At 37.8% G+C, this 22634-nt stretch overlaps 1 protein-coding gene and 1 long non-coding RNA gene across 4 annotated transcripts in view; one reads left to right on the forward strand and one right to left on the reverse strand.

The window, feature by feature from the left end:
• The window catches only part of LOC121472802 (formin-like protein 18), a 166041-nt gene that overhangs the window by 18470 nt on the left and 124937 nt on the right, over window positions 1-22634 (reverse strand). For 2 of the 3 annotated variants that reach the window (XR_005983005.1, XR_005983008.1), the window contains exon 2: window positions 11601-11714. The gene's annotated coding sequence lies outside the window, so the exon portion shown is untranslated. Of the gene's footprint in view, window positions 1-8786; window positions 8899-11600; window positions 11715-22634 lie in introns of those variants that run through there. The other variant, XR_005983006.1, reaches the window with a different exon arrangement.
• Window positions 1983-6198, forward strand: LOC121472804. Its single transcript, XR_005983012.1, has 3 exons — window positions 1983-2113; window positions 3812-3894; window positions 6150-6198. It is a non-coding gene; the product is annotated as an uncharacterized LOC121472804 (long non-coding RNA).

Raw genomic sequence — 22634 nt, forward strand, 5'->3', positions numbered from 1 at the left:
AAAATAAATATCCACTATTCAACAAGAAAAGAAAGGGCTTGGCAAAATGAGATGACTAGGAATTGATGAGAGTAGTGAAGATCACCACGGACCACCAGCTTTGAAGCATGTGTTCTGAAGTCTGACAGATGTGTTTGAATGCTGGCTTTATCAGGACAGATACTATAATTTAATCACCAAAAATATGGGTTTTTTTTCCCTACTTCTATAGAAACAAAACCTATGTACATATGCCAGTTGTTTTCTCCAGGCTCAAACATATCTAGAAAAACACTACCTTTCTAGGATTTCCCTGCAGTTCATGTGTCCTAGTGGACACATTTAATGTGGCCCCCAGAAAAAAGATCCTATTCCTCTCTTCTCTTTTCCTCCCTTCTGGAGCTGGAACAATTATCTTGGACCAAGGCGTAGAGAATGGTAGTATAGGAATGTTGGTATACTCTATCAAGTTTGAAGGATCTTGAGGTGGTGATGATTCAAGCCACTATCTCATCTTCTGTTACTCAAGGCCAAACCTAAGCTAATTCTAATTTTTGAAACTAATTTTGAACCGGTGGCTATGAGGATTCAATGAGATTAATGTATGTCAGTCATCTAGTACAATGGCTTGTCCATAGAAGGTAAAAATAAGTGTTATTTACCTTCTTCTTTCCATGACAACTAAACTTCTAAAGCCCTTTATCCATGAAAGCATCTCAGTGAGTTTGATCTTCAAAGTTAATGGCAAAGAAACATTTTTGACTATGAAGATGAGATGCCTCTAGAAAGACAATAAAGGGATTTCTGTTTCCTAGTTCATTCTTCCATAATTAATTTATGCAACATGTCTTGGGTACGGATTATGTCCCCTGCACTGTACTCAGGATTGTCAGTGTAAGTAAGATTGAGATTTTGCCTGTGGTGAGCTCAAATTCTATCAGAAAAGAGGCAGAGAAGCAGTGATTGAGATCTAGTGTGATGAGTACTACAGTTTAAAATATTTACAAAAATATTATGAGAATAGAGAAAGTCGTCTTGGTCTGCCTAAGGAAGTTGGAAGATAGTGAAGGGAAGGAAAGGTTTTTAAATAGAGAGAACAGCATGTCAGGGCAAGAAATGCATAGTGTATTTGGTGGGCAATTGAATAGTTTTACACGAAGTTTCATGAGATAGAGCTGAAGAGTAGTAGGTTAGCCTCCGAATGTGACAAAAGATAGTGTGTGTGAAGGATATAACTATTTGTGATCTATTTTGAACTATTTTTGCATCTAATATGATGGAAGGCTTGGGATTCTCTATCTTCCTGTTTTTACATAGATAGCTGGTTGTTCCAGCATAATCAATGGGAAAGAACATTTTTTTCCTCCAAAGAATTACTGGGGCTTTTTTTGCAGAAAATCAATCAACTATATATATGGATCTATTTCCGGACTCTCTGTTCTGTTCATCTATTTGTCCTTATGCCAATAACACATTATCTGAGTTATTGTAGCTCTATATCTGACATAAAATCAGATAATTTAAATATTTGAACTTACTTTTTTCTCTTCTTTCCTCCTTTTATTGTTTGTTTATTATTCTAGGTTTTTTTCAAGCCCATATGAATTTTAGAATTAGTTTTTCAATTCCTCAGAAAAATCCACTGGGGTTCATATTGGGATAGCCTTGAAATCTGTGAATCAACTGAGTGTAAAATTGATATTTTAATAATTTTGAATCTTCTCGTGTATGAACATAGAATAATTCTCTATTTAGAGAATTGATAAATAAAATGATTTGAACCTGGAGATTTCTTTATGGAAATATTTTGGTTAGGAGCTCAATTTTTTTAATAGATGTATGGTTAGTAGAGGTTTATTAATTTTATTACTTTTTCAAAGAACCAACATTTGGATGTCTACTTTCATTTTTTCTTTTTTTTCTATTTCATTGATCTTTATTCTTATATTAATTATGTCCTTTCTTCTGCTTACCTAATGTTGTATTTCTTCTTATTTTTCTAGATTCTTAAGCTGGAAGATACATGATTGATTTAAAACATTTTAATGCTTACACATTAGTTTTAATGTGTTGATTTTAAGCATTTAAAGACATGCATAAAGAAGTTCTTTAGCTGCATCTGTTTATTTTTGAGGTATTATGTTTTTTTTAATGATCAGTTGAAGATATTTTCTGATTTCCTTTCTTAATTTTTATTGGATCTATGGGATACTTAGAAAATTATTGATTAATTAAAAACATTTTTATTTTGATTTGTCTCAATTTCTACATATTTTATCATTATGCCTTTCAATTTGGTTTAATTGTGGTCACAGAACATGCAACGTATGATTTCAAACCTTTGAAAGATATTAAAACTAATTTTTCTGATCCTGCATATAATTTTTTGGTTCATGTGGGTCCAATATACAGTTTATCTGGTAAAAGCTTCATGTGCACTTGAAAATATTGTGCAAAGGGAAATCATAAGGAATAATCATGGAATATCATGAACAGCTTAATGCCAATAAATCTGACAACTTAGATGAAATGGATAAAGTCCTTGAAGGACACAGACCACCAACACTAGTATAAAATAGAATAGAAAATCTATGTGCATGTAAATAGTTCTTTATCTATTCTGCATTTTTTACATAGTGCTTTCTTTCAGATAAATGAATCATAAATGTTTTCCCTTGTACTGTGGCTTGTGTTTTCATTTTTTTTCTGGTGTTGTCTGAAGAGAACATTTTTACTTTTGGAAGAAATCAATGATTTCTTCTTTCGTGGTGAATGTTTTTGGATCCTGTGTTGTGACCCTAAGGTAGAGAAGATAATCTCCTATGCCTCTTTCTAGAGCTGTGTTAGATGTAGTTTTTATATTTATGTCTGTACTTTACCTCAATTTAATTCTTGCATACAGTGTAATGAGTCCTAGTTTTCTTGGACTCGTACAATGAGAGGTATGCCCTTGGGGAAAGATGCTCTGTCAATGGGGGTCTCACCCCATGAAGTTTCCTTCTTTCAAAGATCCAGTCCCTCTGCCTGTCTGCTCTTTTCCATTACCCTGCAGTGCCTTTAAAATTGCTTCTATAGGGGCAGCCGGGATGGCTCAGCGGTGTAGTGCTGCCTTCGGCTCAGGGCATGATCCTAGAGTCCCAGGATCGAGTCCCATGTCGGGCTCCCTGCATGGATCCTGCTTCTCCTTCTGCCTGTGTCTCTGCCTTTCTCTCTCTCTCTCTCTCTCTCTCTCTCTCTCTCTGTCTCTCATGAATAAATAAATAAAATCTTTAAGAAAAAAAGTTGCTTCTATATTTTGCTCAATTTGTAATTGTCATCAGCAGGAATAGTAGTCCATTCCACCACTGGACTCAGGGCTCCCTGAGTATCTTTTGAGAACCACATGCCCGACTATGCTTTTAAAATGGAAGGATTCAATCTCTCAGAAATTCTGGAAATGTTTCAAGCTACTCATTTTCAATATGTCTTTTATTTTCTATTCTATTTTCTTCTTTTGTAACTCCTACTAGACATTTTTATACTTTCTTATTCTATCCCTATTTTCTCTCTTGTCTTTTATTCTGATGTATTATATTCTGATTTCTCTTTCTCTTTGTGCTGCATTTAGGATAATTTCCTTATCTACCTTCCAGATGACTAATTCTCCTCTCAACCACAGTTCAATTTTATCCAATGAGATTTTTCCTTTTTCATTACATACCTTAGTTGCGCACTTCCTCTCCCTTCCTAATTCTGCCTATTTTTTTCTCACATTTCCATTCTTCATTTTATATCCTTAATTATTTGACATGTACGTATTTTATTGTCTTTTTACACTATTCTGTCATTTCAGGTCTTCAATAATCTTGTCTGCTGACCCCACCAGATAAATTGCGCAGTGTACTATTCATGATTGTGGGGACATCTTCAACAGAGGTTGGTTTTCTTTCTCAGTGAAACTGTCTGCTTTTGGTTTGCTCTACAATTTGTTTCCAGAGTTTCAAGGGCCAGTGACCTGCTTCTACATTGATTTCTCATCTTGGGGAGATAAGCACCATGTAGGTAACATACATTTTACTCCATGTCAATATGTAATATTAGCCTGAGGTATTTGAATTCCAACAGAAGAATATTGTCTCCTGCCATTAAGAGGAACACAGGAAGAGATGTACATTCTTATTGCCATATACACAGGCCAGTGAATGTACTTACCTAGCACACCTTTTATAGAAGAATCAACACTAGACCAGTCTCCACCTGACGTAAGGATTTTAGGTTTGAATCTCAATCTAACCCAAGCTCAATGCAGCCTCTCTTGTTCCTGTATATAAATGAAAATGTCAGTCCTTAGTTGCTATGGTCTAGCTCTTCTGGTGGTTCTTGAGCTTCCTAGGTCATCTACTTATATGCTTATGTCTCTAGCTTAAGTTTTCTCTTTATTTCTGGAACTTGGGGATTTTCCTTTCTTTTCTTACAATTCACATATACAATGAATCAAATATTTCTGCTGTAGTGAGAAGAGAGTTCCTAATCCCCATTATAATTTAAAATTTCTATCAGCTTTTATTAGGCATTTTTTTTATTCTTGAAGGCGTATAGAAGATGTGTTTTACTTATATGTTTATTCTTTGTAGTACTTAGCACAGTGCTATAAAAACCCTTTGGTGCTTAATACAAATAGGCAGAGTGAATTTAAAAATGAATGAAAGGAAGCAATTTCAAATAATAAAAGTTAAAAGGGAGAAGACTTTAATATTTTAAATAGATGATTCTCTCTCCCCATCTCAAGTGGCTACAGGAGTTAGTTAGGGGCCAGGAGATGATGGAAGACATTAACTTTCTCACTAATGTATCAACAAGCACAATGTACTGGTTCATTTCAAAAAGAAAAAAGTACCAAGCTGGTTGCTGTCCACAGAAATTCTGCCAACATCCTGGTGGTTGCTGGTTTATAATTTTATGGGTTTACAGAGGATCAAACACTGTATTATTATGTTTGGCTACTAACTCAGGTCAGCAGTTCAAAAGTAGAAGAAAGGGGAGGGGAATGGGTAGGAGGGGAAGGAGGGAGCATGTGTAAGCTGGTGTATTTAAGACAATAGATTTAATTTTGCTGAGTGTGAAGCAATCTTTACCAAATCTTAGTGAATTTCCTTTCCACAAAAGATAGTATGTATTCAGAGCTCTGCTTTATAAGAATTGAAGATTTTGCAGTTATGTACTGTTTTAATTTTGACTAAAGAATAAATTAATAGGTCATTTACTCCATGTGTATCCTTTTACAAAGATTTGAAATGGAAGATTTTTATATCAATGAAGATAAAAAACATATTATCAAACATATCCCAAATCCCAAATCCCCCTCCTTTCAAAATATCTGTATTTACCTAAATACAATACATAGCAATATTGGTATTAAATATTATAAGAATAACTTTAGGCATTTAAAAATGACATTCAATAATTATGGAGTGATCACAATACCCAAACTATTTTAAGACCTTAAACAATGTGCATATTTTCTCAGAAAATGAACTTTAGATTATTAATGTAAGAAACTTTGCACCTTGACCATAATATCTTCTAATGGAGCCAAGTTTGACTTCTTTGCCACAGTTTCTCTGCCTTGGATTCAGAAGGGGCTAGAAGAGGAGTGGGTAAAACAGGATGCCAATTTTGTTTAACATACAACAAACTAATTGTTCCTGGATTTTCTGCCTCTCTCTCTTATTCTTTATCACAATAACTGTTTAGTTGTGTTAGGTTTATAATTAGCTGGCTCCAAAAGAAATGGGAGAGGATTGTGCACTGACAGTAGAAAAGCATAGACACAACATAACCATTTATCATTATTATTTAAGATAAAAGCACATAAGGGTGCCTGGGTGGCTCAGTCTGCTAAGAATCCCAACTCTTGGCTTTGGCTCATGTGGTGATCTCAGGGTCATGAGATTGAACCCCATGTTGGACTCCACTCTCAGCGAGAGTCTGCTTGAGATTCTCTCCCTGTGCCTCTACACCTCCCCTGCTCATACATACTCACTCTCTCTCTAAAATTAATTAATTGATTAATTAAATTAAAACTGCATAGAAATCAATATGTTTCATTTGTCAATTTATCCATTACATTATACAGTCTGTTATTCTGTCATCAAAAAAGTATTTAAGGGATACTTATTTTGTGTTTCTAGGCACTAGGAATGCAACAGTGAAGAAGTGAAGGCAGCACTTTTGGTTCCAAGGAGCATACATGTTGGCAAGGAGGTGTCATAAAGAAGAGAGCAAATCATGTGAGTGCTATGGCTAATAGAGAGGAGATAAATAGAGAGTGGCTGGCTTGTACTGGAAGAGCTATGTAAGGCAGGGGACTCAGAGATGGTCTTTCCAAAGACAACAGTTATCAGCTATCTGAAGAATAAAAAGGAGGCACTTTGTGAAGGTTGAGGAGAGGCATTACAATAAGTAAATAGGAGACTCTCTGCTAACATTTTTTTGTGTTCCAGGACAACAGTACAAATGGCAGTCCATTTTCCCCCTATTTAAATACCTAAAAATTATAAATTGAGCTAACAAACTGTTAATATAATATTTTCTACCCTCCCACCATGACAAATAATCCTTCCCAACAACCTAGAGGGGCCCTTTCTTGAATTTCAAATTCTTGGAGTTCATTGGCATGTGGCCATGTAGGGAAGGCCAACCATAGGTCCATTTCCCCTTCTCTTCACACCCCAGGCTGCCTCCCACAATGTGAGGAGCATCCCCATGCTCATGTATGGTTCCCCCAGTGCACACACATAGGCTCTGCTCAAGTTACCCCAGAGAGTGCACCTCAATATTTTCAACCAATCTGACTTTACTAAAAATATCCTGAATCCTTTCATTGGGAAAGAGTCCAACAATTCTGAATGTAAAACTCTCAAGCTGTGGCTGAGATTGAGACATTCAGAAAAATCAGAAAGACCAGTAAGCCTATAATGAAGTAAGAAGCAAGAAGCACAGTCACAGTAGATAAGATGGGAACATAGGAGAGAGAACACACAGGGACTTTCAACCATGCTGGGTAGTTAATTTTTCTCTGCTGTGGTGGAAAGGTATTAATTTGAGCATAATCTGCTATGCTTCATGTATGTCTTACACTGGCATTTTTATCTGTTCCAAAAAAATTTTCCAAAATGCTGGACTAGCTTGCAGATTTCAAGGTTGAGTTTCCAGTCCAGTGTCTGGTATTATTCCTCTCCTCATCCTTCTCCACCAAAAAAAAAAAAAAAAAAAAAAAAATCCAACCAAACCACACCTACATGGGGAAGGTAAAACCAGCTCCATTGCATGGGAAAGAAAACTGGAGCTCACTTTTTGTAGGGCAATAGGATAAGAAATGGCTAGGGCCACGGAGACCAATTGGGGTCCTGCATCTCCCACATGTTGGCTATGCAACTTTGGTTGAAGTAACATCTTTACCCCTGGTTTCACCTAATAAATAGTGATAATAATAGTATTTACCACATAATGTTACTGAAGGAATTTAAATGAGGTAATGCATGTAACATTTAATGCATTTAACAGAATGCCTGACACATAATATACCGTCACTAAATGTAATTAGTACTGCCATGACTATCACAACAACAACTATGTCCACTATGATAATGATTTATGCCTACAGTAAGCAGTCAAGATAATTTAAACTCAACTTTTCTGATTCAAAGACTAGTGCCTCGGCAGCCTTAAACTATGGTCATTTCAGAAGGAAAAAAAAAAAGGCAAACAAAACTCCAACAGCATCATTATTTGCAGACAACCAGCCTCATCCACCATCAGAATACGAAAGGAGATAAGTGAGGGCATCATCAACATCTCATGATTTTGTAAAGGCAAAACTATTTCCTTTCCTGTATAGAAATGGTCCAGGGAAGCTGGCCTGGAATCAGCAGCTGGAGGGAGCTCTCGAGTGTTCACACAAATGGAGTGTGGCACGTTTTGAAAATATAAAACAATGAGCTACAAAAACTAAGTGTAATTTGGTTTTTGGCTTTAGGGTCTGAGGTTCAAAATCTCCATCTCTCTTTTCCTCTCTCCTTCCCTCTTTTTTTTTCTGTCTCTCTCTTTCATACACACACACACACACACACACACACACACACACACGAGACATGCACACGATTCCCAATATTGTCCTCTTCTTGCTTAGACCCACTTTGGTGCCCTACAGCTACTGTAGACCATCTACTCAGAATCAATAGTTAATAATATGTGAGTGAGTCAGACTTGCAATTTCAACATGATCTTAAATAGCTTGCTCTATTAAACATTGTATTGCATCAATGACAAGCTCACTGGGTTAGGAAACCATAATAAGGTGGTTTTGGAGAATAAATTGTTTTGTTCTCAAACATTGTACCTGGACATTGTACGACTTCTAGGAAAACTTTTGCCCATTGTGTGTGGTGCTCAGGCAGACTGGGATCAAATCCTGGCTTTCTATAGGGTGTTCCTAAAAGTCTCTCTGAACAGAAAAAAAAAAAAAAAAAAGTTCCCTTTTCTGTAAGGAAGACTACCATCAGATCACTACTTTTGTTATTGTTAATATTTATTATTACAATGATTACTTGAAATTAGAGCTGAGAGACTCTGGGGAACCCAGAATAATTCACATCTGCTACTCAAGAGGAAAAGCTGACAAAAATCTTAAAGGGCAAGTTGTTAATGTAGCTTCCCTGAGAAAGAAAAGCTGGAGGCCAGGGCTGTGTGTCAGTAGATTATTTTGGGAAGAAATCTCAAACAGGAGGGTTGGAGGACTAGAGAGCGTATGACAAGAATGGCAGGAAAGCCAATTAATAGGAGCTGTCAAGCCGGTCTCCCTTGAGCTGAGAGTTTGATTGCCTACCCCCACAGGGTTCCTCTGAAGAACTGGGTTTCATGTGATTTCCAATTATCCATCTGAAAGAAGGAAGAAGACTTTTATTTACTATCTTCCATCCTCCTGGGTTTAAGTGTTGACCCACGAGATAGTAATTCCTTAGAGCTTCCAGGATGCACATGTTTGAGTGCCCGGAAGGTTCCTGTAATCATTCCACTGTGTGGGTGTCAGAGAGGCCCCAGGGCAGAAAGTGAGAGATCCCATCGCAGCTGAAGCAAGAGGCTGTCAGATTACACTGCTGGCAGCTAGCAGCTGGTTGCTGTAGCAGAGTCTTGGCAAAAGATGGGCCAAGAGAATATGAGGTCCAGCCCAAGGGGAATCTTCTACAAGCTTGTTCCCTAACAATGGGTTAGTAATAGTGGCGCGTTAATAGCTGTCCTCTAGTAGAACTCAAAACAATATAAAAAGTGGTTATAAAAAAAAAGTGGTTATAAACTCAAATAATTGTTAATTTTTGGGGGGTTAGGAAATGGAGGCAGATGCCTTCTTTTCCCTTTTCTATCTCACAGGGACCTTTTAAAGCTTGGCACTGTTCCCATTTGGGGTGAGATACGAATTCTTTGTTGGGAGAGAGGCTGGTCTGTGCACTAAAGGAGTATCTCTAGCTTCTATCCACACAATTCCAGTGCCAATCCCCATCCACTGTCCCCCGCTTCTCCCCAAGTTGTGACAACAGAAAATACCTTCAGACATTGCCGAATATCTCCAGGGGATGGGCTGTTGCCCCCAGTTGAGAATCACTGATCTAATAGAGTTGAGATGTGTTTCCTGTTTTCCCTTTCTCTCTACCCCCACGACCCCTGATCACTGACCTCCATGACTGTCTATGGCCCATGAACACAAGTGGTGGCACATACCTATGACCTACACCCCCCATCCTAGTGACCTGCACCGACCAAGATTTTTTCTCTGCAGCTCTGTTTACTAGAAGTGCTATTAAAAGCAACTTGATAGGGCCAACGCAACTGGATGTAATTAAGAGCAGTTAAATAAAAGAATCTTCTGAAAAAAGTATAAAGGGAGTACTCAGTTTGCTACAATGAGGTATGTTTAAAAATATTTTTTATGTGTTTTTCTTCATGTTAAAATGCTACTCATTTAAAAAAAAAGAAAAGAAAAGAAAGAAAACGGTTTAAAGAGTACTTTAGAATGTTTCCTTTGGTAAGTGTACACCAGGCCAGCAAATTAATGAAGATAATATAAGTCTGTCCAGGAACAATTTTTTTTCTTTCAAATGTTACATCTTTTTTTAAAAATAAACTTCTAATTTTAGAATAATTTTAGATTTACAGAAAAATTATGAATATAAGACAGATGGTTCCTGTATACCACACACCCAGTCATTCCAATTATTAACATCTTCCATTAGCATTGCATATTTGTCACAATTAATGAAACAATGCTGATACTTTTTTTTTATTAACTAAGATGTATACTTTCTTCATATGTCTTTACTTTCTCCTTAAATGTCCTTTTTCTGTTCCAAGATCCCATTGGGACACCACATTATATTTAGTTATCAGTCTCCTTGGGCAACTTTTGATGGTGACAATTGATAGCATCCTTTCTAGTCCTGGACTCAAATCAACAAAAAAATGGGTAACCCTTCAGGACAGGGCACCACGTTGACTTACGGATGAAAAACTTTTCATTCTGGTTGCATGCCAATGATAACAGCAATAATACCTCATCATTTCATTTTACCATGTATCATGGGCAAGTGCTCTCCATGCATTATTTCATTTAATCCTCATGACAACCCTAGGAGGTAGGGACTAGTTACCCCATTTTACAGAGGAAAACATTGAGACACAATGCATTTAAGTAACTTTTTCACGGTCTCATAGCTAGTAAGTAGGACTTACTAGTAAGCAACACCTGGAACCTATCAAGTCTCTTGTGAGGTCTGATGTTAGTGCTTTTTTTCTTCTTATTGTTTTTATTTTATTTTATTTTATTTTATTTATTATTTTATTTGTGAAAGAGAGAGAAAGAGAGAGAGAGAGAGAGAGAGAGAGAGAGGAGAAGGAGAGGAAGGAGAGGGAGAGAGACAAGCCGACTCCATGCTGAGCTCGGAGCCTGGCTCCATCTCCCAACCCTGACCTGGGCGGAAACCAACAGTCGGATGCTTAACCGATGGAGCCACCCCGGTGGCCCTCTTGCTGTTTCTAACATATCCCTATCACCACCTTCCTTGGTGAAGCCCATGGCTCCTCATTCTGCCATAGCTTGTAAGTTACTTGGAAATAGAGACCCATTTTATCCATGTCTCTATCCACAAAGCACTTCGTTCAATACCTTATGCATTAAAGGCATTTGCTAAAGGATTATTGAATTGAATTTTTTTTTTAATTAAAAAAAGTATTCTGGCTTCTAAGCTTGAACCCAGAAGCTCTGGACATGAGCAGAAGAATGCTCCTGGGAGGCTAAGAACTAAAAATACCTTCTTGTTAAAATAATGATCAGAAATCCCAGTGAGGTCTGGGAAGAGAAATTCTTCAGGTCCTCTGGCTACATACAGCCTGGGGCTGAGGTCTAATTGTAGGAAACAGTGTCCTGTCCAGGGCACTTCCCTTGCTGGTGCTGGAAGATGACAAGTTGTGGTGGAATGCGTTCTGTTCCGGGATGGAGGAGACCAGGGGCCCAGGGCTGAGCCTGCCAGGCCGTACCTTTGGGACCTCCAGAAAGCTTCTTAATCTCTCAGGGGTTCAGGTTGCCTCACCTGTAAGATGTGGTGAAGGATCTTCAGCAAGCTCTAAGGATTCCTCCGGCTGTGACCTTCTATGGTTTTAGGTGTGATGATGTGAGTCCTGGAAGCAGTGCTCATCCACGCAACCTTTTTGGAAAAAGGGGAAGGAAAAAGGAAAAGAAAAACACTTCCATAAAAGTATTTATAGCACAGCCAGTGACTATGAATCACGGCATAATTAATTCTCTTTTATAAAGTTGCCTTGTTTCCTAACTTAGTCGCAGTAATTCCCAAGGCCTGCTCAACAGCAGCTCCATTGACAGATACGGCATTTTCCTTGTCTCTTTGCACTGAATAAGTTCAAAGCACCCAGCCTAATCTCCAATTTCCACCAGTCCTAAATTTCAGTAACTGCATGATGCTAATCTTCTGTGACTGACTGACAGACCCAGTTGCTGAAGGATAGAAGATAAATGTGATCTATTTTGACTTCAATAAAGCTTTGGATTAATTTCCTCACATCAGTTTTGTCCATCAAGTTTTATTATCGAGGTTTTTACAATTTAATTATGATTGGCCTAGAAAAATTAGCCATGGGCTGGTTTGAAACTGCTGTGTGCTGATCCCCTGGTTACTGTAGATAATAAATACCCTGTTCTGCAAACGTACTTGCCCCTCCATTTCTTCGATCTGATTTTTCTGGCACGGCTTTCTGATGATTTGTCTTCTTAGTGACACCTTCTAGGAGAACAATGTTTTCTCATACAACACTTCTCTCTTGTCTCAAACTCCACTCTGGGATTCTTAAAATGAAGTTCAGGGAGCTACCTGTAAGTATTCATGCCAGAGGGCTCGATATCAACTTGATTATATTTCGCAAAATTTGTTTTTATTTACTTGACATCTACTTCCAATATGGAGCTGAGAAACCATTATTTCACTTTCCTCCCCTTGAATTAGGGAACTGAAGGACTAGGATGAAGCTAACTGTAGCTGATTTTATGTGGACAAATTCTACTAAACAGCCAAAATGAGAAAAATGATATTCCTGAGCAAAATATGCATGAGTATTCATTCTTCCCATTGAGTCTTATCTCATGTTGTGTTTGACTTTTGATGGGAACTGTGTAATAAAAGGTGGGCATCAAAAAAAAAAATAAAATAAATAAAATAAAATAAAATAAAATAAAATAAAATAAAATAAAATAAAATAAAAGGTGGGCATCCACCGTGTAGATTATCTCTTTGGCCTTGAGCAAAGGAGGTTTATCTCATGATACTGCTGCCTCCCATGTAGGTTAAAGAACTGGAGCTGGCTGACTTTTGATGCTTTGTAAAAATTGTTCATTGGGAAGATTCAGGGAAAAATCTGGATCAATCCATTTTATTACTGTCTGACTTTGGTTCATGTCTTGAAACAATAGATAAGTATGGGTCAGGTTGAAGTTTCCTTTTATTTTTAATCTTAATTTTTTTGGAAGGATAAGCCCTTGGTGTAATATGCTATAAAAGGTATAACCACCAGGGTGGTGAATTTACCTGATAGAAGTGGCATATTGCTTTCATCACCTGAGAGAGTAGCAGAAATTATACATGCTGAACTAAAAACTTAAACATTTTGGAATCAGAATATAATCAGCCTGCCATAAAGTTCTTGAGAAAGATAGTAGCAAGCCAGACAAGAAATGTATTTCTTGGCAGAAAGAATCACTTTTGTGAAAGCTGGGTCCTCAGCATCCACTTGACCCCAAATTGAACAGATTTAAAAACACTCAGGGATCTCTAGCCGTGTCTGTTGTTTCATTGCCTTTAGCCAATACTTAGCCTTTAACGTGCCCTTTTAAGAGTTGTGTCTTTCAGTCATATTTTCAGTTTGTAAGCAGACAGAGATATAGCTACAGAAAATGTTTGAGGCACTCTTTCTTGTCTTCATGACCTTCTGTTATGTGAGACAAAATCTCTTTTTTTCTATTTTACATCTGATAAAGTGTAGCTTATACATTTATGAAGAAACTTTAAGACTCCATATCAGACAGAAATTTAGGGGTGTCTGGGTGACTCATTCAGTTGAGCCACCATCTCTCGATTCAGTCTTGGGTCGTGATTTCGGGGTCCTGGGATCAAGCCCCATGCCAGGCTCCCAAGCTCAATGGGGAGTCTGTTTGAGGATACTCCCTTTCTCTCTCTCTCTGCCCCCCCCCATTCATGCTCTCTTGCTCTCTCTAGAATAAATAAAAATAAATCTTTAAAAAAAATTAAAACTGGGAATCTCCCTGATTATCTGCAACCTTGGCTGTACCTCAGGAGGGTATGCCCTCATCTGTAGCCAATCTGATTCCATTATGTAGCTCAAAGTCCAAGATCTTAGAATGTTAGGGGGAAGGGGGAAGGGACCCCCAAATGTTACGCATAGAATTACAAAGGAGTTGGAATTACAAAGCAGCCCAACTGTCCAGGGCAGCCGCCCAGGCCTCTCATGCCCTGTCACAGTCATTGTATGATGGAAGAGTCATTGTATGATGATTTCTGACCATGCGATTTCTCTCTTGTGGTATCCTTATCTGCCGTGATAAGAAATCTATCAGGGAGAAGCTATGTGTTCAAAGGAGCAAGTTTTTGATTTCTACTCACTACAAAAATGAACCTCAAATAAGACTTGTGAAATAAGATAAACATGAATTTGGGGCTGGTTTTGCCTACTGTGCTAGCTGATTCCAATCTTTAGTCTTGTGCAGTTGCCCTGATCTAAAGGAGATATCATTATTTACCTCGGGAGTATTGTTGGTTCTAGTTACTTTTTCTTTTTCTTTCTTTCTTTCTTTCTTTCTTTCTTTCTTTCTTTCTTTCTTTCTTCTTTCTTCTTTTTTTCTATCTTTTTAAAATGGATTTTATTTACTCGACGGAGATAAAGTACAAGCAGGGAGAGTAGCAGGCAGAGGGAGAAGCAGGCTCCCCATGGAGCAGGGAGCCCAATGTGGGGCTTGATCCCAGGACCCTGGGATCTTGACCTGAGCTGAAGGCAGGTGCTTAACTGACAGAGCCCCCACCCCAGGTGCTCCCCAGTTGTCTTTTCTATAATGTATGCATTGTCTTCCTGGAGCTACAGAAAATAAGAACAATAGCATAGAAGGAGAGATAAGGATATAGCTCCTGTCTCAAAAAAACAAAACAAAACAAAACAAAACTCTATGAATTCTAAAACTAAACCAAGTCAAACCAAACAATCTCTCCTTTTGCAGGACAGACACATGATTGGAAGCAGAATGAGAATTGTTCTCATACTGTGCGCCACCATTGATACAAAAATAGAGTTTGCTTCATTTATATCCTGTGATTCTTTAAAATAAAGTTTTTATACCAATAGGTCTGTTTCTAATTCTGTTAATGTCACATTGCTTTAAATGGTTCTTACTTTCAGTGGATTCCCCTTTATCAAGGCAGGGCTTCATTATGTGGCATTTTCCATAAGAAAACAATTGCAAGTACTGCTAAAACCTGTACATTTATAAATGAGATTGAATGACTTGCATGCAGACACCCAGAGCACAAGGTTATTCTAGAACTTCCCGTTTTTTAATCAGCAGATGACTGCCCACCCTACTGAGTAATGAAATCATGGTAGGAAGAGAATGGTTAAGAGTTCTCTGATTCATCCCCTCATTCTGAGCAAGGTTATATGCATCTAAGTTCTCTTAGAGAGATTAAAACCTTCTTTATATTAAAGATTCTATGGAAGAAAAAACATTGAGTGCTATGTTCTAGGAGAAAGACCGTGGCCTTACCTCTTTTTGAATTCTAGCTTCTCCACTAACAGGCTGTATAATCTTGGACAATTATATGACTTTTTAAAGCTGAACTATCTGCCCCCAGTCCTCTCATCCCAGAATTCCTCATTATTTGATGTTGGCAATGATTTCTATGTATATTTTTGTGAAGATAAAAAAAGGATAGCATGTATGGTGATATACCCAGTGAAGATTGGAACATTGATCTCAGGTAACCATCATGTTTGGAATTTATACAGGTTTCTGCCATTGGGAATGATACCTGTTGATCTGAGAGATTCCCTAGAAAGGTGCCAAAGATTCATACAGGTATCAATCTACTATTCTTAATGAGGAGAAACAATTGAAGTTTGATTAAACTGGGATCTGAGCTGCCTGAGGACATGACCTTTTCATAACCATGGGTGTAATGAAACCCTGTGGGTTGGGTAGGGCTATGTGGAAAACTTGCATGAGAAAAACATAGGGGTATCCCAGTAACAAAAGGAAGGACTGAGGATTTAGCTCCTCTCTGAAATTACCAGATAGTGAAATTAGCTGGTTGGACCAAGATGGATGGCCTTGATTAATGCTTCATGTCAGGGAAGGATGAAGTGGTTCTGGATCTGTGCCACAGAAAGCTCAGGTATTTTCAAGAGAAGGGTGTCAGTCAGTCGTGGCTGAGTATTTCTCCAGGGTACTAAGAATCAACTGATCTTGGTTCATGATCTAAGGGGGCCAGTCTTTATGGATTCTCCACAAACTATGTAAAATTCCATTTCTAATTTCCCAAAACCCATTCTCTCTTAGAAAAGCAGACTATTACTTATAAATCTTATTGTCTGTCAGAGTGTTCTTAGCTCCCGACCATTTGCAATCAGCTTCTAGCTTGTTTGGAGTGGGCTGAGAAATTGAGAGGTTTCTCAATTCTGGTGTGGGAAATGGAAAGGATTCAATTCTTGGTGGTCAACAAAAGAAAAAGAAAAACACCAAAAACTGGGGAACAATTCTCTTCATATCGCTGAGAAAAACACTGGCCTGGTTCTCTGGCCTCTGATTTCATAAATAAGCTTCTGAAGGATCCAAACAGCATCAGAGCCCCTAATCCCTGGGAATCGTGTTTTACTTGACTTTATTCTTACCATTTTAAAATGGAAGGAATTGGCGTTTAGGGGAAGTGTTCAGTGTTTAGGGGAAGTGTTCCCCAGTTCATCTCTGGCCCAGCTCACCGTCTGATGTGTTCCAGAGATACAGTTGCACAGGTTCCAGCTTTTTAAATATTTCTCCATCAGGAAGACACTGTAAGGCAGAAGCTCTCCCTTGAGTCTTCACTGCTGTACTCCATCTTTCTCAAGCATGCTGACATCTTGAAGACATATTGGCCTACTGCCAGGTAAATAAGATGTGTTGGTGTGGAAGGATGAATGTCTCTTATCTTGCACAGTTACCTTGGGGATGATATTCAATGTTCTCCACATAATTCTTATCTTCTCAGACATGGATAACACTTTAAACCCCTCACTACACTTCCATCTACATTATCTAAGTTGCTTCTGGACGACCTTATACAGGTGGTGGTAGTATGGCCTTATTATAGATTTGTTATTGGTTCTCCAAATAGAGTTGACCTATGCTATGCTAGGGATTGAGGACACCGTTTTAAAGAAGCCATATTCTTTGCCTTAGAGAAGATGATGGGCCAGTGAAGAATAAAACTAAGTCAATGGGCAATTGTATTATAGGGAAATAACTGCTATAACAGGGCTCTATGGGAAGGCATAAGAGAGATAAAGTTTTGAGACTGTGGTAGAGACCCTGTTGATATAAACCACTTGGCCTGTACTATATCAGTGCATGCTGGTCTATGTTCCACCTGCCAGCACTTTTGTCTCTTTAGCTAAAGAGGCTTTCTTTGGTCCCTCAGGCTATTCATCCCTTGATCAATGACTGGTAGGCATTAGTTTACAAATATTCCAAGTCCCTTGCTCTTCAGATAGCTTGGTCTAAGTACACGCTTCCTCCTGTTTTCTATACTTTCCCAGTTGGATCAAGCTCCATAACCCACAGCGATAACTGTCTTCATAACACTCCATTAGTTCCCCCTTGCATCTCACTTTGGCACTTTCTATATTCCTGGCATCGCATTCCAAATAAACTATTTGAAGTCTAATCCATGTCTCAGAGTGAGCTTCTGGAAGAAGTAAAGCATCTTTTAAAGATAAAATATATATTTCTATTTAGAATATATTTTTCATTCTTTTTTTCCTTGCTTTTTGTTTTTGTTTTTGTTTTTATTGAAGTTCAATTTGCCAACATATATATGTTTTGTTCTTTAATCCATTCATTTCTTTAACAAAATTTGAGTACCTCTTGCATACTTGGCAGGAGTTTCTGAATATCTGGGAGGAGGAAAATAGACATAATTTCTGACTTCAAGGGGGTCAGAGTCTAGTGGCAGTTTGCCAATAAAAATATACGTATAGGAAGAATCTTTGATAACTTCAATAAGTAAAACAAAGGAAAACACAGCTTTAGGAGTCATTTTGAGAAAAATAAACAATTTTATAAATGTGGGCACCAGTGTAAAGAGAAGAGAAGAGGGTCCAACCCACCTGGCTAGTATGGGGCAGAGCAAGGACAAGGAATACTGGTCTCTCTAGTCTAAACGAGTATTCTTCCTACCATACTACATTGTCCCTTACTCATTGGAAAGACAGGAAAAGGTTAAACTACTTAAATTTTGTGACTCTTGATTATGTCTAGAAAGGTATGTGATCACGTGGTAATTACCAACTTGTTTCAATTTTTTAAAAAATATTTTATTTATTTATTCATGAGAGAGAGAAGAGAAGAGAAGAGAAGAGAAGAGAAGAGAAGAGAAGAGGCAGAGGGAGAAGCAGGCTCCGTGCAGGGAGCTTGACGCAGGACTCAATCCTGGACCCCAGTATCACACCCTGAGCCAAAGGCAGGTGCTCAACGCTGAACCACCCAGGCATCCGTGTTGTTTCAAATGAGGTTTAGATTAACTAGAGGAATAAGTAGGTGAGGTAATGACTTCTTCCATTTTTTAACTCCCCTCATGGGACAAACTCAGAATTCTTAACACCAGTCTAAAAAAAAAGAAAGAAAAAGAAAGAGAAAAAGAAAGAAAAAAAGAAAGAAAGAAAGAAAAGAAAAGAAAAGAAAAGAAGAAAAGAAAAGAAAAAAGAAAAGAAAAGAAAAGAAAAAAGAGAAAAGAAAAGAAAGAAAAGAAAAGTCCTATTTATGTAGCTATAATGGGTTGGGAAGGAGCAAGTGGTTTCAAATGCTTATTACTTCCTTGTCTTCTACCCTTGGTCTCAGAGCAATCTTGTCTCATGACTCAGGCTTTCTCCCCTGAGCTGGATATGATATGCGATGGCAGGAATGTTCAGCAATTCATCTGGGACTGTGGCTTGGCAGCTCTTGGTCCCCCATCTTCAGTAGCTATTCACAAGACAGAAGCCAAGAGGTGAGATGGATCCTAAGTTGTCATCTGTATAAGCAGGAGTATCCTAAGGTGATCCACAGCCAAGTCCAGGGCTTTTTAGTGTCACTGTCCTCAAAAACAGACCCTGCTTATAAACGGTTTCAGCCTCCTTCATGTTTGTTACAGCAATATTGGGTTATTTCTGATGATTTATTTACCCATAAATCAAATTAATAGAAGTAAGTTCAGATTCTTACTAGCCCAATTGAGGCATTCTGGTGATTGCTTCTAGGCATAAGGTTGTGACTTTTGCTCTGTTATTAAGGTACCTGTGGCCTGTAGAAAGGAACCATGTGCTCTCCTTTCATGTTCTCTTAAATTAGAAAAAAATTCCTGAATGCTTTATATACCTCCATCCCAATAAATATTTATGTTCCTTAGATGTCTAGCATCCTTTACATATATCCCCTCCCCTAGGCCTCTAGCAATTATGAACTCCATTAGCTATAATTACAAAGCTCCATTATAACTTGATATACAGAGCCATTAATATTCACAATCTGTAATCTCCCAAATGAATATGTATTTCAGTATTTCAGCTGCAAAATCTAAAAATGAAGGTAAATAATTTGACAAGGACCTCAAACGCCTGGAATATTTTCTTTCAACTGGGAAGTATGTGACTTCTTAAAATATCTCAGGCTCTTTTTTTCATAGAACTTATATCAATGCCCCTATTGATTTTTCATGAGATTGGAAAGGGAAAAGATTTGGATTACAAAATTATTGGCTCTTTTTAGAAAGTATTTATTTAACAATCAAAAGATGTAGAATTTTTTCTTAAAGGGAATGCTGTTATGTTGTCAATGTGATCACTAGTTAGTAGTTAAGGTACTCACATTAAAACAGTGATCATCATCCAAATAAAATCATCATCATCATCATCATCATCATCATCATCATTGGAAAATAATACTGTACTGGATCTAGTCAGAGTTCTTAGTTAAGACAGAAATGAACAAACCAATTCTGGATAACTTAAGAAGAAAAATGATAGTTCATTGGGTCTGTAATAGCTTTTGGATTCAAGCTGGAGAATCAGGCTCAGGAAGAAGTCAAGGATGGAAAGGCCCCTCTAAGATGTCCCAGTTGGACTTTAAGATATCATTATTCGCCACAGCTGAGCTTTGTTTTTACAGCTACCAGTGCTTCATCCCTGGACACTGACTGCTACTCTGCTGCACTGCACTGCGTCTGGACATTCATGCCTATGCTTTTGGAACCCCCACATGACATTGAAATTTTTCTGACTTTCTACATGTACTTCCTTTTGTTTTCCACTTATGGATCAAATGTAGGTCACAGCATCCAATTGGCTGAGCTAAGTAACATTCCCAGAATTTAGCTTCCAAGAGACAGACAGGATATATTTGATGCTTCATTGTCTAAAGTAGAATTCTCTCTCTTACCTGTCATTTGGGTCACCATAGTCCTGGTTGCTGAAATAGTCATGATTTGAGCCTATTATTCAGACATAATGATTAATAGTGGTCCCCTCATTCTAAAGTGTATCCAGATTTGGATGATATTATGGAATGAATGTTTGTGCCCCCCCACCCCGCTTTCATATGGTGAAGTCCTAACCACCAACGTGATAGAAGTGATGAGAAGGGTCTTTGGGAGGTGATTGGGTCATGAGGTTGGCTCTCATGAATTATATCAGTGCCCTCATTTTTTAAAAACAAAAGACCTCAGAGAGTCCTTTTGTTCTCTACCCCTATGTGAGAAGACAGTCCTTTATGAACCAGGAAGTAGGTTCCCACCAGACACTAAATATGCTTGCACCTTGATTTTGGACTTCCCAGCCTCCAGAACCGTGAGAAATCAGCATTTGTTGTTTAAACCACCCAGTCTATGATATGTTTGGGACAGAAGCTCAAATGGACTAAGTCAGATGATAAGTGACATGCTTGCTCTACTTATTCTAGGATTTCCCTCCATATTAAAAGGGTGATTAGACGCTAGAAAATCAGATTTTGTACTCCTTGTGTTTCACTAAGACATAAAATGTAACCAATGGTCCCTTCCCCTTTTCTCACAAAGAAATGGGGATGGAGACATGCTTTTCAATATCACTATCTTCTGAGGTACTCAAATTAATTCCTTTGAGAAGACCAAATGTCAATGTAAGTGGAAAGATTTGCTCTCTCCATAGTCCTGCACTGCATCTCATTTATAGGCATTTTTGTCATCGATGGGCCACAAAGTAGAGAACATATGAACCACTAGCCTCCCATACAAAACTTTACAAAATGAATTTACCACACATGTATCTACTGTTAAGTAGCATCATTGATTTGTGTGCCCAAAGCAAGATGTAGTCAGATATGAAAAACTGCTAGAAATAGAAGCTAGAGTGATTTATGATATATACTGATGTGAGCCTAGTAGGATCAAAGGATAAGAGGAATTTCTTTCCCTCCAATCAATAATTGGAATGACGACCAAGATAAACCATTTACAACATAGCTTTAAGTGCGTCTCTTTCCCTTTTCCCTGTTGTTCTAGGCTTTTTATCTGGGGCATTCACTGACTTTTATTAACCACTTGTCCTCCCTAGCTAGATGACAAATTCTCTGATGGTCCAGACAACTTATGTTGGGTACTTTTTGCAGTAGGAGACCATAACTCAATCATATTTGTTTCTCCAGTTGCACGGGACACGGTGCTTTGTTCTCAGTAGGCTCAAAAAATCACTTGTCACACTAGAATTAAAATTTCACAACATGCAGTGCCATGCACATAAAAAGGCTCAAAATGTGTGTTGAATGATTGAACATAATTCTGAGAAAATAGAACCACTTGGAAATTGTATACATTTCTGGATGTGGGGTCCTTAAGAGCTTATTAAGCTAAATTCCACCAAGAAATAGATTGAGGAAACTTGAGAGATTTATTTGTATTTTGTCCTGCTACTATAATGCAATAAATAGGGAGGAGAACAACCTTCTTCCCAAAAAACCTGACTAGCTCCCTGGGAGTTACTATTTTGAATTTATTTGGTGACATTATATCTTATGCATTTTGACTGTCAAAGATGAAAAACTGTGGTTATGACTTATGTCGGTGTTTTAGTTCTCTGAGATGAATTTGTTCATCATGGAGAAGTAATAGACTGGAAATAGATGCTTCCACAGAGATCATAATAGGTGAGTTCTTTCAAAGGGGAAATTGCTTTTGCTCGAAGAAATGTTCTCACCATTTTACTGTTTTTGATTGTTCTTTCTCACCTTACTTCACATAGGAAGACATTTTCTTTAATTACCGTAATCAAGTATGCAGCTTATAGGAAGTGACTCAAAGGAAAAAGGTGTAGACTCCTGCAGGCTGATAACATAGAAGCTGGTGACCACACAGGAAGGCCTTCAACATGGAAACACAATGTTAGTTTTGTGACAGGATTCCATGGCCATATTCCCTTAATATTTATATGACCTTACGAAGTTGCTTTCAAGGTAGGGGTTCAATATGCATTACCTGTATGGAATTCACTTATATGTCATTATGGTGTGTTATTGATTCTTGATGAAATGTATACTATCCTAGCTTTGAGTCTGAAATGAAGAGGTGGTTATGTGTTCATTCACTGAAAAAATATATACCAAGTCTCTACTATGGGCAAGACATTCTGCTCAGGTCTAGAGATACAGAATTGAGCAAAACTGAGTTCATTTTCAGTGCTGGGATGTTATGATAATGGGGAGAAAATGAGGTGGAGACAGATAATAAATAAATGTAAAATATAACAATGTTATAATATAAAAATATAATATCAGGCCATTATGAATGCTTTAT

The sequence above is a fragment of the Vulpes lagopus genome, chromosome 12 (genome assembly GCF_018345385.1).
Source record: "Vulpes lagopus strain Blue_001 chromosome 12, ASM1834538v1, whole genome shotgun sequence".
Lineage (NCBI taxonomy): Eukaryota > Metazoa > Chordata > Mammalia > Carnivora > Canidae > Vulpes > Vulpes lagopus.